This window comes from Ambystoma mexicanum, chromosome 4p, assembly GCF_040938575.1.
Source record: "Ambystoma mexicanum isolate Mex_15411 chromosome 4p, UKY_AmexF1_1, whole genome shotgun sequence".
NCBI lineage: Eukaryota > Metazoa > Chordata > Amphibia > Caudata > Ambystomatidae > Ambystoma > Ambystoma mexicanum.
In genome coordinates, this window is record NC_090927.1 from 1,207,673,893 (window position 1) to 1,207,693,339 (window position 19,447).

The 19,447-nt window shown below is 50.6% G+C and overlaps 1 protein-coding gene across 2 annotated transcripts in view; it reads right to left on the reverse strand.

Annotated features, from left to right (window-relative positions):
- MRPS5 (mitochondrial ribosomal protein S5) overlaps positions 1 to 19,447 on the reverse strand; it is an 804,837-nt gene that overhangs the window by 256,670 nt on the left and 528,720 nt on the right. The gene's annotated exons all lie outside the window — the stretch shown is intronic.

Genomic DNA, 19,447 nt, shown 5'->3' on the forward strand with positions numbered 1-19,447 from the left:
ATTTAACAACGATATGGGGCGGTAGGAGGAACATTCTGCGGGGTCCTTCCCTTCCTTGGGCAACACTGCTATTATGGCCCCCATCATGAATTTGGGGAGGATGCCCCCTTCCAGCACGGAGTTGAAAACTCTCACTAGGTACGGGGCTAGGGAGGAGCAGAATCTTTTGTAAAAGTAGACAGTAAAGCCATCTTCCCCGGGGGAAGTTCCCACCTTCATGCCACTAATCGCCTTCTCCACCTCATCCTCGGTCACCGGGCCCTCCAACCCCTCCGCCATCTCCCTCGACAGGGACGGGATTTGGATGGAGTTCAGGAAGTCTTCTATCTGGGCATCGCCCACGTCATTTTCTGAGGAATATAATGTCTCATAGTATTGGCGGAAAGCCTCTCCGATATGGAGAGAGTCATAGCCAAGAGACCCCTGGGCATTCCTTACCTCCTTCACCATTCTGCTTCTCTGGACCTCCCTCAACCTCCAAGCTAGGATCCTATCCGCTTTGTCCCCTTAATCATAATATTTTTGACCATCTGGAGACTCCTCTCTGTTTTGTGAAGGAGTAAGTCCTTTAGCTGGAGCCTGAGATCCTCCAGGGCGGCCACCCGGTTGTGCTCAAGGGTCTGATCCCGAAGGCCCCCCGGCTGGAGACGGGCTATTGTTTCTCTCAGGGTTTTCTCCTGAGCCTCTCTCACCCTCTTCTTTAGAGCTCCTATTTTGATGAGGGTTCCTCGTAAGGTTGCCTTGAAGACGTCCCAGAGTGTGTGTGTGCCCACCTCCCCGTTATCATTAAGCTCAAAGAATTCTGTTATGGCATCTAGGACTTCCTGGGCATGGACCTCGTCCTTTAATAGGGCATCATTACATTTCCAGCGTCCTCTACGCTCTTTACGCCATCCTTCCTCTATGGTGACATGGACCATGTCGTGGTCTGACCAGGGGACAAGGTCTACCCGATAGCCTGTGACATATGGTCAGAGGGTCTCGTCAACCAGAATGTAATCTATCGTAGAGAACGAGGTGTGGATGGCCGAATAGTACGTAAATATGGGGACATCTGTTCTGGGGGTCGGGATTGTGTCAACCAGGCCCAGTTCCTCATTCACCCTCTGGAAGTTTTGCGCCATGGCTTCGTCTGCGGGCCTGGTGTTTTGGGGGCCTACCCGCTTTCTGTCTATGGATGGGTCCAGAACCATGTTGAAATCCCCCCCCACCACCACCGTGCTTTGTACAAATAGCTTGAGCCTCTCCCTTACTTCTTCCCAGAATTGGGCTCTACCTTCGTACAGGCCGTATACTACTGCAAGGGTCAGGGGGGAGCCCTGCAGTGAGCCCCTTACCATCAAGTAGCGGCCCTCCGGGTCCTTCAGAGTGGCCCCTTTGTCAAAGCCTACGTCCCTTGCTACCAAGATGGCCACCCCTCTTTTCTTCACTTTATGGGATGCGTCGAAAACTTCTCCAATTCCACCCCCTTGCATTTTGGGTTCTTTCCCCCGCGCCCAGTGTGTCTCTTGCAAGAAAAGCAGGTCTAATTTCGCCCTCCTGAATTCTCTACAAACCAGAGACCTCTTAGTGGGGGTGTTCAGACCCCGTACGTTCAGGGTACCCACTCCCAGTGCCGGCAGGCTGTCAGCCATAATCTAGGTTCCCCTCTCTTTTAGTCAACAGCATCGCACCATTACTCCCTTCCTGCTCCCTTTGTCTCACCGCTTGGACACTTTTTAAACGTTTCCCCAACTGCCCCCTAAACCCCAACCCTAACTGAACAACCCCAACTAACCTGTGTACCACCAGCCTACCCCTCCTCAGCCAGGCAATCATTGAAAGCTGGCTTTTTTGTGAGCCCCCCCTACTTCGTCCCCTCGATGGCCCCCTTTACTTGCTGTTCAAGGGGACTCCGCCTTCGCGTAACCTCCAATGTTCCAATTCCCGATCTGCAAGCGGTCAGGTCACCCCAGTCATCAGTCTTCCGAATCATTACTTTCTCCTTCCCTTGCGGACGGTGGAGTATTCAGCTTTCTGTATTTCCTCGAACTGGTTTTCCTTGCTCTGGCACCCGACGGGCCAGAGACACCTTCGCCAATCGCTGCTGGGCCAACTGGGCCCCTCCGGGGGGTCGGCTCCGTCACATAGTCCTGAATGGCCCCCCTTATATCTTCTTCTCTAATTAGCATTGTCCGCTGACCCAAGTATTCGAATGCCAAGGAGAAGGGGTACCCCCACCTGTACCGCACACCTTTGTCCTTTAATAGTTGTGTTAGGGGGCGGCACATTCTGCGTTTCGCCAACGTGTAGGCGGAGAGGTCTTGAAAGATCGAGATCTCAGTGTTGTTGTAGGTGATCACAGCCGCCTTCCTCGCTTCTTCCAGTACCTTTTCCTTTTAGTAATGGAACCGGGCCATGGAACCGGGCCAGGACCGAACGGGGGCTCCCGGCCTTGCCGCCCGCCCTGTGCACGCGGTTGAATGGGTTAAGGTGGGGGCCACGCACCCGGGTCTCTCCGCCGAGATCAGCTGTGTGTCCCTTATTGTATATGGGGGAGGGGGGAACGTTTTTCGGGTGCTCAGGTTGTCAACCCCCCCCGGGGCGCCCTCCCCGGGCGAGGGGGCCGCTGTCGCCGTTCCTTTTTCAAATTCCGTCACTCCCCGACCCTTCCTGGGTGGTAGTAGGCGGGCACACGCCCTGCGAGCGAGCCCAGGGGCCACCAGCTACTCTAGTCCAGCGCCGTTTATCACCGTCTTTCCCCTTGTCTCCTCAGTGGTGGCGGGGCGGGAAATCTCATAAGTCCTTCGGCGGAGGGGGCCTCCGCAGGGGGCAGGCGTGCCGCGGGTCAGGCCGCAATATGGAGGCCCGCGGCCGGCATGCAAGGTTTCCGTAGGGCCCGCCCGGCGAAGGGGGGGCCATGTCCCAGGGGGTCCGGTCTCCCCAGGTCTATCGCGGGGTATGTTGCAGGGTGCCACTGCTCCCAGGCCTGCCCCCACGTGGCCCGATGACTCTCGCAGGCACCGGGGGGTGCAAGGCCCTGGCCCCCACGCTGGCAGGTTATGGATGCCGGGGCCGGGGTTGAGTGATGTCTCCTGCCACCGGCCCGCCTCCACTGGGTGCGATCCCTGGCTCGGGGGAGGGCAGCGGTGGGAGCCCGCCTCTCGCTTCTGTGCCTCAGCCCAGTGTCCGGGTGTTTTCTCCGCGAGGGCAGGGAGCTGGGTGGCGGAGGGGGCTGTGCTCTCCGGCGTGGTTCTCCTGCTGCGCTGGGGAGCGCCTTCTCCGTATGAGATGCGGCCGGCGGATCACCCCGCGGCTCCGCCCTCGTGGGCCACGAGGCCCGATCTCCGTCTCCGCAGGGTCCCCGAGAGTCGCTCTTTCCAGCGGTTGAAGCCCAGGGGGGTCTCCAAGTCGGGCCGGCCTCGTGTGACCCCCTGGGGGCTCCGGGGGGGGATCAATCCCGACAAATGGCCCAGCTTCGGCGGGAGAACGGCATTCAGGCAGCCATTACCTGTGTGCCCCCTGGTGGCCTCCCTCATCCATGATTTTAATAGGTTTGAGATTTACGATGTACTTGAACTTTAAGAGTTTATTCATCTTCGAGTTAATTCCGCTAAGGCTGAGTCCAGGGAAGCAACACTAGGATTCCAGTAGATAGAGAGCAGGAGAAGTGCATGGAACTTGCTGCCGGTGGTCGACATTTCCACCAGTATGCTTGTATCTGACTTGTCCAATAAGTGTGACGACACCTTCAAGCTATTTTTGATAAGAATGGCGAGGCCACCACAAGGACGACCTGACTGATGCCGTCGCGCAGGAACACTAAATGAGGTACAGCCATCTATCACAAAGTCGTGTAGGGCCATAGTTTCCTGCAATAGTAGAATGTCGAGACAAAGGTTAATCTCAACCCAATCATGCCAGGCCTTGAGATTTCTCAGACCACAACAGTTCCAAGATGCAACGGCAATCCCTGACAGTTATAAGTTCGAGGTTTCAGCTTTCATAGATGCCACCACTTTTATCAGGGGCTGCCATCAAGATAGACCACTTAATGCCTGCATCAGCGAGGCCAGTTGTTGAGTTAGTTCTTTGACATGGGACTCATATGGGACCGATGCTGGGCCTCCAGCCGGTTCTTGGGGTGCAGGCGTAAAAGTCTAAGAATGACCATGCACTCTCCATGTCTGCAAACAAGCAAGGCGAAAGACCCAATATTTCAAAATCATCTGTAAAGTCCAAGATCAATTTAGTTATTATTTGTGATTGGACTCTGCACAGCACTCTTTGATTTTTATGGGGTGCTAGTTTTACCCAATCCAGGTCCTCGGATGCCAGGTTTCTTAATGAGGGAATCTGAAAGAAGGAATTCATTAGAAAGGTTATGGCCGGGTTGCTTACCCATCCAAGTATTTGTTTCATGTCTTTTGGGGTCTCCAAAAAGGACAGCATGTCATGGTGGGTTTCCACTACGGGGGCCTTCCACGGAGATTCATCCTCACAGGTATCATTACTCACATGGGCCGAAAATGCCCGTGAGTCCGCTGCCCTTAATTCATTTTCTTTGTACGCTACTTTAACTGAAGAGCCAGCTTCCTGTGCCACTGGGCCAATGGACCGCCCCTCACAGTTAAATGCCGGGGTCAAAGTCACACTGTCCTTTTTTAGAGGGTTTGCACAGTCCGCTTCTTCCTGGGACCGGACAGCCACTTTTTTGCTTTCTATACTTGGAAAAAAACTGTGTAGCTAGGGTTGAGACTTGCCAATTGGGGTCCTGGGAGGGTTGAGACTTGCCAATTGGGGTCCTGGGAGGTTTTACAGACGACACTTGCACATTGCCATTTTTCATTGTCTTGATCTGAAGATGTTTTTTACTTTCCTCATTCAAGTATAAGAGATCTAATGCTAGATCATCAATACTCGCTTCAGTTTTTCCGCTCACAACTGGCGTAGTTTCCTTAGGAACATGAGAGCAATTCTCCAAAATGCCTTTTTTTGCCACTTTCTTCTGAGAGGATTTGGCAAGATTTAGGCGTTTTTGGGCTCTCAAGAAGGCCTTCTTCGCCTTACGAGAGGTAAAGTGCCTTCCCTCTTGACCTGTGTTATACTCGTCTGACTCGCTCGCCGACGGGGGAACGGAAGGCTCTGAGATGGTCTGGGAATCAATGATATCCGTCAATGCAGAGGGGCTATCCGCCATAGGACAAACCGTGATGGCAGTCCCCGTTCCTCCACCTGAGAGCTCTGTGGTTACAAGAGGTTGAGATTTCGTGCCCATATTAAAAAGTAATTGTTCTACCTGGAGCAAACGATTATGGTGAAGTTTAGCTACTTCCAGAAGATCAATGGCCTCAGTGCTGCAATGCTCTGTGCCCATCCGGTTTACTCCTTCCAACACGTGCAAGTACAGTCTTTGCGGCAAATCGGCATTGGATAGCCCGTTTTCCGTTTGGGTTCCTTGGGACCGTGAAGCAGAAGGAACTGGTGCAGCAACGGCAGCAAAACTTGCCAACATTTTTTCGAATTGCAAATGGTAGAATGCTTTTGATTGCTCCTCAGCCAATATGAAACCTTCTAATTTGGTGACTTTCTTTCATAAAGGCGAGGGAGCCCTGCATTTCCCTTATGGAGCAATGGGATAATTTGTGGCCTTTATCAAGAAGATTGAGTATTTGCGAGATCACTGAGAAATTAAAGGGGTCATGCGGAGAGTTATCAGCGGGGGAACCTCTGGTGTCGATGATGACCTTCCCCAGTGTGAATGCCTCCAATCCGTGAGGCAAACGGGCCCCAATTGGGTCTGCATAACCAACATGGGGGTTCTCACGGCCTGAAAACGTTCCCCCCCTCCCATTCCCTTAGCTTAGATAAAATACCTGGAAGATCCCTTCCAGGTTCGTTAAGATCTTTAAAGCTGGATTCATCAGGAAGATGGAGGTGAACTTGTTCGCGAAAAGGATAAGACCTCGAAGCAGGTGAGGAAGGGCCAAGAGAGAGCCGCACGCGTTTACCTAATTCACTCATGATCGTTGGGGCGAGCATAGAGGTGTCAGACATGAGCAAATCCTTCCTGTGCTTGCACTGGGGTTCAATTGATATTGTGTACTTGGGAGAACTCACAAACCACCTGCCCCTCATTCTCATTTGCTTCTTGAACGGAGACTGTTGGTGGAATCTGGCCCGGGGGCCCCACCTTTATCGGTGTCTCCGTGCCAGGTGCTACACCTACCACTTGGAGAGAGTCAAATACCCCTACTTGGTCGGGTGGGGCAGACACCTCAGCTGTCGATATCGACATTGATAATGATTTTTTTGTTGGAAGGTAACAGGGGTAGAGTGCTATAAAGCAGTTTATTCCCTGCAATCTTGCCAGTACCTTAGACGGATTACCTGACTTGTTGCCGCTTCTCAGAGCACGGCTCATGGTCTACTTCTAGTCTACAAATGGTGTCAATAGAATTTTCACCCACTATAAGATAGACGCCCACCCACCAAGATTAACACAACTGTACACGCTAGCACAGAATGAGCGGTAGTGGTCGCCCTCAAAAGTTTGCAACCACAGGCTCTTTTGCAGAGTTCCACTACCAACACCCCAGTTCTTCCACTCCCAATTTTGTAAACTATACAAGTTAGTAGAAATTGAACACATTGGGCTCTGGCTTCAGCAAGCGAGAGGGACTATAAGAGAAAAAAAAACAATGCCCCCCAGATTCCTTTTCACATAATGTGTGAATCATTGAGGGGTGTTTTATATTAATATTGGCAAAATCAAAGGATAGAACAGGCAGATCAGGTCCCAATGACGACCTGTGAGCCACATGCTTATCTAGTGCTCAGCCATTGAAGGCCATCAAACATACGGATGTAGCCCTCTTTTGTCAGGTTCGAAGGCCTGGTGCCCACTGTCACCTTACAAAAGGGAATACTCGATGACTCCAGATAATATGTTCTAGGGCAGTTCCTGAGGTTGGCCTATGGTGAACCACACACACAGCCTAACAAAGTAGCCCTAACTAAGATGAGCAAGAAGAACACCTGGGTGCAAATTGAGTGCAAAAACGGGGGTAAAAAAAGCCCAGTGCGCAAAGTGACTCTTTGGGGGTAGTCTCTAGTAGGTGCGGTTTTCAGCACCTTGAGGGTTCAAAGGCTCAAGGCCCGCAGTCACCCTCTAGCTGGAGAAAAGAGAAACACTTGAAAGGGTGATATTCTTAGCACCCAATCCCATGGTGTTACTTGGAGTAAACACTAGATTGTAGTGCAGGAGCGGGTTCAAAGGCCTAGTGCCCGCAGTCACCCTTTGTAAAAGACCTCCAAGAATAATGTTGAATCCAAACACTCGGGTTCAAAGGCTCGACGTCCGCAGTCACCCATTGTGTGAAGGATGATCAAACACTTTCAAAATGTAATTTCAAAGACTTGGGGTCAAAATCAACCCTCGGAGAATACAAAGGGCGCGACTTAATATCACAAATTGCTGGTCGGGGTGCAGCGGGATCACCCGCTAAACAGTCTCTCCTAGCGCCAAGCGACAACTAGACACAGCATGTATCTCAATGCACCGTCCAAGCTGTGATAGCCTCAGGCTCCGGTATACCAGGGTGCGTAAGTCAAGACAGGCTTCACAAGACACAAATCAATAGCCCAACCAAAGCACGTTTTGTGTGCCTGCTAGCTATGCAAATCGAGAATAGCACCTCCGATGAGTATACACACTAGTCTCAAGCTTGGTCACTGAGCCACATCACCAGTCTGTGTTGGCTCTATCGGATGGGGCATCAGGAAGATTCAGCTGACAAAGTCTTTGGAATGCCACAATTACCAGAAGCGCTCAAGCAATTGGCTGCTATGATCGTAAAAATAAACAAATGTAGAACTGTGGAGGTGCCAAGTTTTCAAGTTTCCAAGTGTTTAAGACGGTACTTATCTGACCGATAGACCAGGAAGGGCCCCTCAGCGCCACCAAACACACTGCTGGCACACTGCGCCGCCCTCCGCGCATGCACAGTGTGTTTGTAGGATGCTGGATCAAGTTGGTGAAAATAGAAAGAGGAGTAGGTTGCAAATATTATCCCAAGTTCAATTAAGCCAGAAGTTTCACAGGAGACCGGAGACAGGTAGCGAGATCCTTCCCCACCAGCAACACAAAACACACTGCTGGCACACCAGGAGTTTCTTTAGTTTGCAGCCATGTTGTATCAATAAAGAAAAACGTATACAAAGAAAAGTTTATATCTGGAGTTAAATGTGTTGTTGGGCCTACACATTTGTCACTACCAGTAAAAATTACGTAACAAGATGCATTTCTTTTCAAATGTAACATCGAAATGGTCCACTTACCTTGTCTCTTGTTATTCCCCAGATGTGTATTCATGCAAAACTGCACTCCCTTGAGACAAGGAATACAAGTACCAACTTTCTGTAAAATAGGCCTCTAGATTAATCAGTCACTAAATCATTAAAAAATATGAACCGACACAGCTGCCTTTACTCAGAACACACAACATTTATGTAAAATATTAGAAAAATAAGAAAAAAGCCAAATTGAGAACTTTCATGGGCGTAGCTTTTCAAGTTTAGCTGTGCGGCCTCCTTGAAATGACACTGATTGATGCAGGGCAAGCCAGTAATAGCAACTCAAAGGAACAGATGTCTACACAAACCCTGAATCTTGACCTGCAAGAGCAATAAGCCCTCTTCTGAAATGTTTATCTGTCCTTTAAGCAGTCTATTAAAAGTGAAGCGCAGGGGTCCCTGGAATTACCCTCATGTCCCTTATGCAGATGTCAACCCAAAGAATGAGAAACAAAAGATGTAACTTGCTGTTCGACCAGGCGCACCAGTGTATCCCACATATGCAAAGAGATACTCTCTCAGACGACCCTTTAAACCATATCCAGTTGACGACCTTGAGCAGATAGGAGCCTATTCACTGGATCAAGTTGACTGATGACAAAGTCCAGCCGTGATGATGTCACTAGTGACACCACAAATGTTAGTCACAAAGCAAATTTGCATTCCTGCATAAAGATATGCAAACACACACACCTACACAAAGAACATGAATTGAAACATAATTGTTATGTGTATTTGTGCGAGACATAGAAAAGAAAGGATGGGAAAAGGGGACGGATAATAAGGTAAAACAAGACATGTCAAAGCATAACCAATGAAAAAAGAAAGACATAATTCATTAGAAATCTGCATATATAAAAACCAATTTAGCAAATCATCATTGCATTATGCACTTTGCTGGATTTAAAGAAACACAAAACAGATTAATGGGTTGTTAAATACCCACTGAAATAAAGGTAATTTCAAAAATGAAAGCACATCTCCTGACTATGTCATAATCCTATTAATAGATCCAGTCTATTAAATGACATAAGGCACCAACAAGAGCCACCAAGCTTCCCATTGCAAACATTATCATCGCTTGAAAGTCATAGAAATGAATTATTCATTTAACTGTATTCTATGACAGATGTATTTGTGTTATGCGGTCTGTTGTCGTAATAACCGGGTTAAATCCCTAAATAAAACATAACTAATTAACATAGCTACGTGACAATGCGCAGATCGCGCTGTTAACTGTTTACTGACTTTCACATATGGTACACTGTTAACTTTGAAACAGCACAATGCTATTTAATGCCTGCTTTCTCTAAGCTCCTAATGGTGAACCAGTCAGAAATGGATATGCAAAAGTGTAAGTGATCATGGCTATGAAACATGTCCGTAATGCGGAGCTTGCATTCCGCTAACAAAGAGACCAATTAATTATGTATGTATGTACGTACGTACGTACGTACGTACGTACGTACGTACGTACGTACGTACGTACGTACGCGGCTATGGCCTTAACTCCAGCACATATTGATATTTAATCACGTATCAAATTACATTGGCAAAGTTATATCTGCCCGAACGTGTAAAAACCATTCACTAAGAAAACGTCTCAAGATGTCCCGTGTGTGACCAGCAAAAGACAGCGCTCCCATAATGCCAGCGCTCGCAAGTGTAATGTCGCTACCACTACAATCTACTAAACAAATATACAGAGCTCATAATGCGGGACACATACTGGCTGAAAGCAGCTCCTCTGCCACGTTTACTAGGCTGTATCGCGTGCTGATCGCTGCCATTAAGTAAATGTTGAGCTTGTGCTGTCAGGGGGTGCGATGGCAACCAGCTTGTCCTACCTTTGTTGCCATGACCCTATCGGCCAAATTTTGGGACAGAACAGATATTAATCAAGTCAAAAACGTTACTTTACCCTGAACTCATTGAAGTTATCATGATGCTGGATTTGAAAATATGGATCTATGAGAAATGTGAAATAGCAAAACCTTAGCCTACATTAAAATATACTGATGCGCATCGCGATTTGTCCCCGATACACAATGGGGGAAAGCGAGCGCACTGGTGCCTAACAATTCCAATGATATGAAAAAGAATTTTGTCAAATTACTGATGTAAAGCTCTGAAGTGCGAAAAAGTGAGTTAAGTGTAGTAGATACCAGCAATCACACAAATATGCATACATTTGTATTAACTCTAAACTTGCTCTGTGTTACGCGTTAACGTAACCTGTATGTAGCAAGTTAAACACAGATAACTCAAAAAATTGCCATTTGAATATGCATCAAATAAATCAACAGGTTATATGAACGTTTTATAAATGACTGTTGGAAGGACGCAAGGCACTATATGTGGCTCCTACCGTGTGCATCAATTTCAAGTTGTAACTCAAACATGTGTGTGCGGATTCATATCGTCACACTAATCAATGACAAAAACTAGTTAGCATAAATTATAAAAAACAATACAATACATTTCACTGTGTGTTGAGACCCCACTTAAGGGTTCGAAAATGGCAGATTAACCAGGCTTCTGACTGCCGTAGTAAAACTTCTAGATTGCCACCTCTTCTGCCGAGACTAACATGCTTTAGTCCAATAAATCTGATGTCTTTCTTATCTCCTAATTGATACTCCTGCTGCCAATGTGTGGCCAACGGCAAAGTCAAATTTTGGCTGCCAATCCCGGACATGTGTTCATGAATGCGTGTCCGGAGCTGGCGAATAGTACTTCCAATATACATTTTCTGACAAATACAGACTATGGCATAAACCACATGTTTTGTTCTGCAATTGATATTCTGTCTAATCATTGTTTGATTTCCAAAATTGTCTCGAAAGTCAGTTGATTTATCATATGCATACTGGCACATGGAGCAGGTGCCACATTTCCTGAATCCAAAGTTATCTTGTGTCAACCAATTAGTGGATTGCTTCTCGATTACCTGGGGGAGAAGCGAAGGACTTAGATGGTTCTTTAGTGTTTGTGCTCTTTTGAAAACAATTTGTGGCCCATGCTGTGTGAATTTAGCTAGATGGGGATGAAGTTGTAAAAGATGCCAGTTACGTTTCAAAATTCTTCTGATCCAGGAATGATCATGGGAATATGTCGTAATGAATCTCACATCTTCTGATTGATAATCAACATTAGCTTGTTTTTGTACAAGTGTTTTCACAGGAGCACAATATGGGGGTAATTCATAGAAATCAGCGCAGAGGCAGCGCACGTGAGCAGCGCAGAAAGGGAGCATGCGCCAGCTGTGTGCGCTAAACAGCATTCTGGCGCACTGCGTATTCATGGAATTACCAAGATATTTGGAGCCCTGGCGCAGAGAACATCCCGCAGCACCAGTTACGCCCCCAAGAACGCCCCTTGCACAAGGAAAAGGCATAGAAATCCCCAATGCAGAGCAAAAGGCCGCGCTAACCCTGCACCAGCTTACAGTGCCGGTACACTGTAATCGCGTGGAAATACTACGCGCATCCCACTCACGGCAGCCAAAAGCGTGGAAATGTACTGGCGCATTCCCTCGGAATACTTGTACCCCGCTCACGTCAGGTAAATTGCATAGAAAAAGCACCCCTCTGTGGCGTGGGATGCCTGTGGGGCATGCCCAGGGTGGATGGACTGCCTGCGGGGCATGGGGAGAGTGAGTGGGCTGCCTGTGGGGCATGCCCAGGGTGGATGGGGTGCTGCGTGTATTTCAGGGAGTTGCACATGTGATAAGCCATGTGCGAACGGGTTATGTGTATTTTGGGGGTGCGTGAGATGTTTCACACGCGATACTTCAGGCAAGAGCGGGGTTTGTGTATTTTGGGGGTACACAGAGTTTCACATACGATAGGCCTTGTGCGAGTGCGGTACGTGTATTTTGGGGGTGCGCAGAAGTTTCACACGCGATACTCCAGGCGAGAGAGGGGTACGTGTGTTTGGAGGGTGCGCAGGAAGTTTCACACGTGATACTCCAGGCGAGAGTAGGGTACATGTATTTGGGGGGTACGCTGGAATTTTCACACGCGATACTCAAGGTGAGAGCACGGTACGTGTATTTTGGGGTTACGCGGGGAGTTTCACACGCGATAGGCCTTGTGCAAGCGGGGTATGTGTATTTTGGGGGTGCATGGGAAGTTTCACATGCAATACTCCAGGCAAGAGCGGGGTACGTGTATTTGGGGGGTGCGCGGGAAGTTTCACACGCAATACTCCAGGCGAGAGCGGGGTACGTGTATTTTGGGGGTGCCTGGGAAGTTTCACACGCGATACTCCAGGCGAGAGCGGGGTACGTGTATTTGGGGGGTGCGCAGGGAGTTTCACATGCTTTTTGGCATGGTGGGCCCTCCCAGGTGTGCGGTTTCCCCCTCCCCATGCCCTGCAGGCAGCCCACACCACAGGGGACTACCCTAAAACCCTGACCATGCCCTGCAGGAAACCCACATGGCACCATGCACTTGTGAGTACACTTGTGAGCACCGACTCATCCACCCACCCCCAGTGACGGGTACCTGCCAGCAGGCCCAGACTCATGTCCCCCCCCCAAACCCCAACTCTCCCTGCAGTGTTGGGCACCGGCCTGCTGGCCCCGACTCATGTCCCCCCCCACGCCCCCACCCACCCCCAGTGACGGGCACTTGCCAGCAGGCCCCGTCTCATGCCCCCCCCACCCATTCGCTCACCCACCCACCATTGACGGGCACCTGCCAGCAGGCCCCGACTCATGTCCCCCCCACTCACTCGTTCAATCACCCACCCACCATTGACGGGCACCTGCCAGCAGGCCCCGACTCATGTCCCCCCCACTCACTCGTTCAATCACCCACCCACCATTGACGGGCACCTGCCAGCAGGACTCGACTCATGTCCCCCTGCAGACCCACCTACCTCCAGTGACTGGCATCTGCCAGCAGGCCCCACCTCACATCCCCCCATCCACCCCCAGTGACTGGCACGTGCCAGCAGGACTCGACTCATGTCCCCCTGCAGACCCACCTACCTCCAGTGACTGGCATCTGCCAGCAGGCCCCACCTCACGTCCCCCCATCCACCCCCAGTGACGGGCACCTGCCAGCAGGCCCCGACTCATGTCCCCTCACCCACCCACCATTGACGGGCACCTGCCAGCAGGCCCCGACTCATGTCCCCTCACCCACCCACCATTGACGGGCACCTGCCAGCAGGCCCTGACTCATGCCCCCCCCCAACAAGTCATCACAATCCACACTCATGGCCCTTATGGCCACCCCACCCCACGCCACCCCAGTCCAAACACCCAACCAAGTATTCCATCCACTCCACATTGAAATCCCCATGTCATGATAGATCCCAAATGACAAGTATGCACATCAATACATGTCCGTCAGACACACACAATGGGTGCAAGTGAATGAGAAAACCCACATCGTGACATGCAAGAAACCAATGAGAGAATACCACACAAATGAAGTATGAATCAAAATGTATTAAATACAAAATCAAGGGAATGAAAGAAAATCACACAAGAAAATAAATAATAAACAAAAGGCTGGATGTCCAAAATGAATGAAAAATATATGAATGCTCAATCCATATAAATCCAAATGAAAATGGATCCAAAGCGTTTGTCCATCAAACCAAATCCAAAGGTAAAAAAAAAGAAAACCATTGCTCCATGGGAAAAAAAAAAAATAAAAAATAAAAAAAAAAAAAAAATCAATGAAGTCAAATCCAGTCCTGAATTATATACAATGTAAAAATCCAGGGTCCATGAGCCCAACAATCCAAAGGAAACCTACAAAAAAACCCTACCTAATAAATAACTATATACAAAATGGTGGGGCATAGTCCATGCGCCCCAAATGAAAGAAAAATATAAAGGAAACCTAACACTAATGAGCTATATACAATGGCGGCAGCCAAGTCCTACGGCTCACTTGTTCATTTCCTGGGCCAGGGCATCATCGAACTCCTGTTCAATGTCTTGGAGGCGGACCTGTTCCCTGACCCTGAGGTCTCGCAGGGATAATGCCATGTCCACCTCCAACTCCCTGCGAATTTCCTCAAGGCACTCAGCCCGTCTCAGCGCCCTGCGCATGGAGTTCTCTGCCCTGACCATAGTGAGCCGTCCTCTTCAGCCCGCCGCCGCTCTGCATCTATTTGCTGGCCCAACCGCTGCCACACCGAAGCCAATCCCAATCCAGGGTCCTCCTGCCCTCCGGCCGATGCCTGCCCCTCTGATGTTGATGGCCCGAGCCATCATCGCTCCCACCTTGAGCCTGCTGCTGCAGTGCATGTGCCCTGCCTGCTGATGCCTCCACGTCCTCCTCCTGCTGGGGTCCAGTTGTTGGGGTGGCCACCCCTGCTGGACCTCTGACTCCCGACTGTGGCAGGGATGTGTCGTCCACCAGCCTGGCCGCTGGGTCAGAGGCAGCTCCATAGGGTGCCCAGGTGATACTTGGGCTGGAAGATGGCACGGAGGACGACTGGCGCATAGGGGGTTCAGTTGAGAGGGGGGTCGGTACAAGGTCCAGCAGACGGGGGAACCCAGCACTGGTGACCTGTCCTAGTAGGTCGGCGCGGTCAATGAGGCATCCGAAATAATGTGCAGTCCTCACGAGAACCTTGCACGTCAGCCCGGATGCCACGTTGACGCAACGCCACCCCAGCCAGGACAGGCTCAACACGGTGCCAGATTGCCACGTCTGCAGGGAGAGGAAGGCCAGTTGTTGTTTGTGCATCCCCTCCCCGAGAACGGGTCTGGACGAAGGCATCCCTGCTGGTGCGGGATGATGCAGTCACAGGATCGGGGACAGGATTACACACACAGGCACCTCCGCGGCTGCCTGTGCTGCCTCCTGTCCCTGCCCCTGGACTGCACCACTACCACCAGTGAAATCCCCACCTCCAGACCCCGTGTGTGGCCCTTCCACGGCCTCCTCCTCAACCAAACCCCCCCAACAACCTGGATGACTCTGTGCCATCTTCCTCAATAGGTCCCTGTGGGGTCTCAGCTAGCCCCTCTGCTGCCGAGGAGTCCACCTCTGACCTCCGCCTCTTGGACCTATCCTCGGCAGCTGCGGCCACGGACACGGCACCAGACTCCTCACTCCCCGACGAGATGACAACATGGGAGGGTAGCAAGGCCTTGCATCTCCAGCTGGCAGGGGGATCCCTGCCACTGTGCTCCACAGCACCATCTCCGCCCTCTTCATCAGTTGATACTGCAGACAGGGAGAGACAGAACACAGGCATCAGGGCACTGTACAGTGGTCTGATACACACATGACAGTTGCATGTGAGTGGCAGTGTCAAACTTCACACATGGCATCACACTCCCCAACACACATCATTTCAACCCACACACATGCGCAATTTAACAGGAATTTTGCAGCAGGCAGCACCATCCATACACATACAACAGCATAAGCATCCGAAGGTTAGCCCGACGTCACATGCAACAGGGGGAGTGCCGAACACATGCACACACGCCACCAGACATACATGCATCTGTACATCTCCACCACCTGTCGCAGTGAAATCATCACCATCCATGTCACATCTGCCAATCAGCCTCCTACATGTCAGTGTCACATGCATCCATGGTGTATCACAGTGGCACACATGTCAAAAACATGCACATGTACATTGTGCATATACATGAAGGAGGATCCAGCATCCATGTGTCACACCACAACCATGCCACAGTACATACACAGAAATTTAAACAATGTGTGCACCCACACATGCATTTGGCCACCATGCATTTGAACACATACACCATTGATGTGCCTCACACATGACTGGACTCACATGCGGCAGGCTCATGTCCCTGTACATACACATCCATACATGGGCCTACCAAGACATATGTCCAACCGGCACACTCCTGCCACATCTCAACATGCACAGCGTCCAATCAGTATGCATGTACACTTACCGCTCGACTCCGGACGGGTCTGCCTCTGAAGGACCTGGAGGTGGAGAGCTGGGTCTATGCGTTCCAGGACCCTCATCTGGATGTTGGTAAGGCAGACCCGGCACCCCTCTGCATGCTTTGCCTTCAAGAGGCGCTGGGCCTTGCTGAGGGTCCTGGCCCTAAAGTCCTCCCAGCACTTCCGGACGTGTTGCATGTCGCGGGCTGCCACCCCCTCCACTTTGATGTGTCGGCGCATGAACTTCCAAAGAGGGCATCATAATGCCCCAGGACTTGCTACACCAGGATGTCAACTTCATTGGCACTGAAGCTGGCATCCCTCTGCCTCTCTGCTGGGGGGTTGCCACTGGTGCCAGATGGTGTTGTGTCGGACCTGGCATCCCCCGAGGTAGGTGTGGGTGGGCAACTGGGTCCAGGGGCTGGGCTATGGAGCGATGGAATACCAGTCAGGAGTCTTGTGTTCCAGCAGGGGTGGTCACGCAACGCGTAAGCGCATCTGTGATGTAACGCGCGCAGGCGTTTTCCTCCACACGGGTGCATGTTGATTGTACACGTGCAAAAACTGCACGTCCGGGTGTCACTGCTTGTAATTGGAGGAATGGGCCTTAGCGCGTAAGTGACGTTGCACATGTGGGCTGGCTCAAATGGTACGCGTAGGATGCCATTTTCTTGTACATGTTTTTTGTGGAGAGCGAGTGGGTGATTCTTGTACTTCTTGTCGGTTCACACGCGATTACTTCACAACGGTTCCAGTTCGTACTCCTTGTATACTCAGACAGCGTTCAATTCTTCTTTTGGCGGAGGTGTTGCCAACGTGCACACACATGTCTTTTTCGCGTTCTTTTTCCAGGCAGACGGTGAGTGGCCCACATATTTTTCAACTGTGGTTGCTTCTGTGTGTCGCGTTCCTATTCAGAGGTCATTGTAGCCTGCGTGTACCACGCGTAAGCTCATTTTTGTGTTTCTGGGTGCCACAGCATAGTGCGGGTTCTTGATTCCACGCACGTACGCTACCAGGGGCCGCGTACATGTTAAATTTTGTTTTGCCTGAGCGTTGCGTGACCTGTCATCTTCCCCCAGGGGTCACAGACAGCCTTGCTAGAACACTAGGGTACGTATTCCATCTAGTACCCTGCCCCTTTCAACCCAATTGCCGAGGACAATTGTTTACTGCACCTCGCATTCGCACAAGAACATCAGTGCCATGGTTGGGAGGCGACCAAGTGGTAAGGGAGGCAAAGGTGGCCGACCTACAAGAGGTGTTTGTGGTAGGGGACGTGGCCAGGATGTGCAGGGTGGCCCAAGAGGCCAGTGTGTGGAGGACCAATCAGGGACACCTATCACCCCCTCCCCCCAGTGGGTCAGGGAGATGCAGCTGACACCATCCCAGCTCAGGCCTTCTTAACCCGGCCCATATTGTCGACCGAACTGGCACAGGATGACTCCCAGGCCGACTTCCGTGTCACCAAGTCAAAGCCACGTGTGGCGGTGAAAGTTGCTGTCACCAGGCCACGTGGATCTGGGGGAGCAATGTCATCTGCTGCCCCAAGTAGCCAGGGTGAGGAGGCTGCAGGGGCAGCTACAGCTCAATCCACCCCCAGCTCCGAGTCACCTAGCCGGGACAGTGTTGGTCCTGCCAACATCACCCAGCAGCCAATGCCTGCCATGAGACCTTTGATCATAGTGCCTTTGGCTACTTCCAATGCACAGTCTACCTGCACTTCAGCCTCTACCAACCAGAGCGGAGTAAGCCACTCAGGGTCCGCACCACCTCTCAAGAGGAAGAAGGGTGCTCTTGCGTTACAGGCTGGGACCCCAGACACGACTCCTCCGGCACGTCAAGGAAGCGTAGTTTCAATGGTGTGGAACTAGACGCACTTGTGGGCTACGTGTCGGCCAATGGCCGCGAAATGCTGGTGACTGCAGGGTGCAAGACTACGACTGCTCAACATAGGGCCAACTGGCAGTGCATCTCGGACCAGATTAGTTCCCTTGGATTTGTGAGGCGCACAGCTGATTGCTCTAAGCGGTGGAATGACCTCAAACGCAGAGCAAAGAACAAGCTGGCTTCCAATCATGCCTCTACTCTGGTGACTGGCAGTAGGTATCCACCAGAGGAGGAAGTGCTCACAGAACTTGAATCTATCGCTGGAGGGTTCATCACAGAGGATCAGATCCAAGGCATGGGAGACCTACCAGATCATGAGGCAATGTCCGGTGAGTGGCCATGCATGTGTGTGCAAACCATGTGTATGTTGCTTGGGTGATGTGTTCTGATTGAGTGCCACGTGAGGCTGTGTAGTCATGACTGCTATGGGTCACCCATGTGGTGCCTCCAAAACATCCCCTGGCCTTGGGTTTGGGTTTTACAGTATCACTTCTGACCGCAGTGAATAATTTGCACCTGATTACTGCACTTGCCCTTCAACTGCCATCATGCCACAACATTGTTCATACCGTTTTCCTGTTCATTCTGCCTGATTAATGGAATGCTTTGCATGTTTAACACACATTTTAGTGCTGTTGTGCCCCAAATTTAACATAATCCAGACATAAATTACACCCCACATTTGTTTCATTATTATGGGAATGATTTAATCAAACAGGCTTATTGAGTATTGTGCACCTACACATGCCCTGCATGTAATCACTTTGGGGCCCTGTTCAACATGACAATTGCCTTCTGTCATGTCCATGTGACCAACCAGTGATGTATCCATGGGCCTCCCATCACTGCATTAGTGAACACTGGCTTTGTTGCAGCATGAAGCACATGTGTTGCTTTTCCATTTTGGAGTCCTCAGTGTCTGCTATTTGGCTCCCCTTCCAACTCATTGGCAGTGCATGCATGCCAGAGCTATTGTCATGTGTGACATGTGTCATTTATGCACTCGATGTCTACCTCGTCATGCCTATGTGTGTGGGCTATGGTGCTCATGCCTGTTTTCCTTACTTTTCTTTTGTTTTTGCAGGTGATGAGGCACTAGATGCTGTTGAGGAGGAGGAGATGGCGCAGAGGCAGGAGTACTCACAGCCACAACCAGGCACCAATGAAGGATGTGGGGTGGTGGTGGGTGAAAACCCATTACTCTTACAGACCATACTGTCCATGGGTGTCTCTGGGTACACCTCCGGAGACCTCTATGAATCAGGTGCTGAATCTGACATTGAGACATATGTCCCATCGCAGGTGAGTGTTTC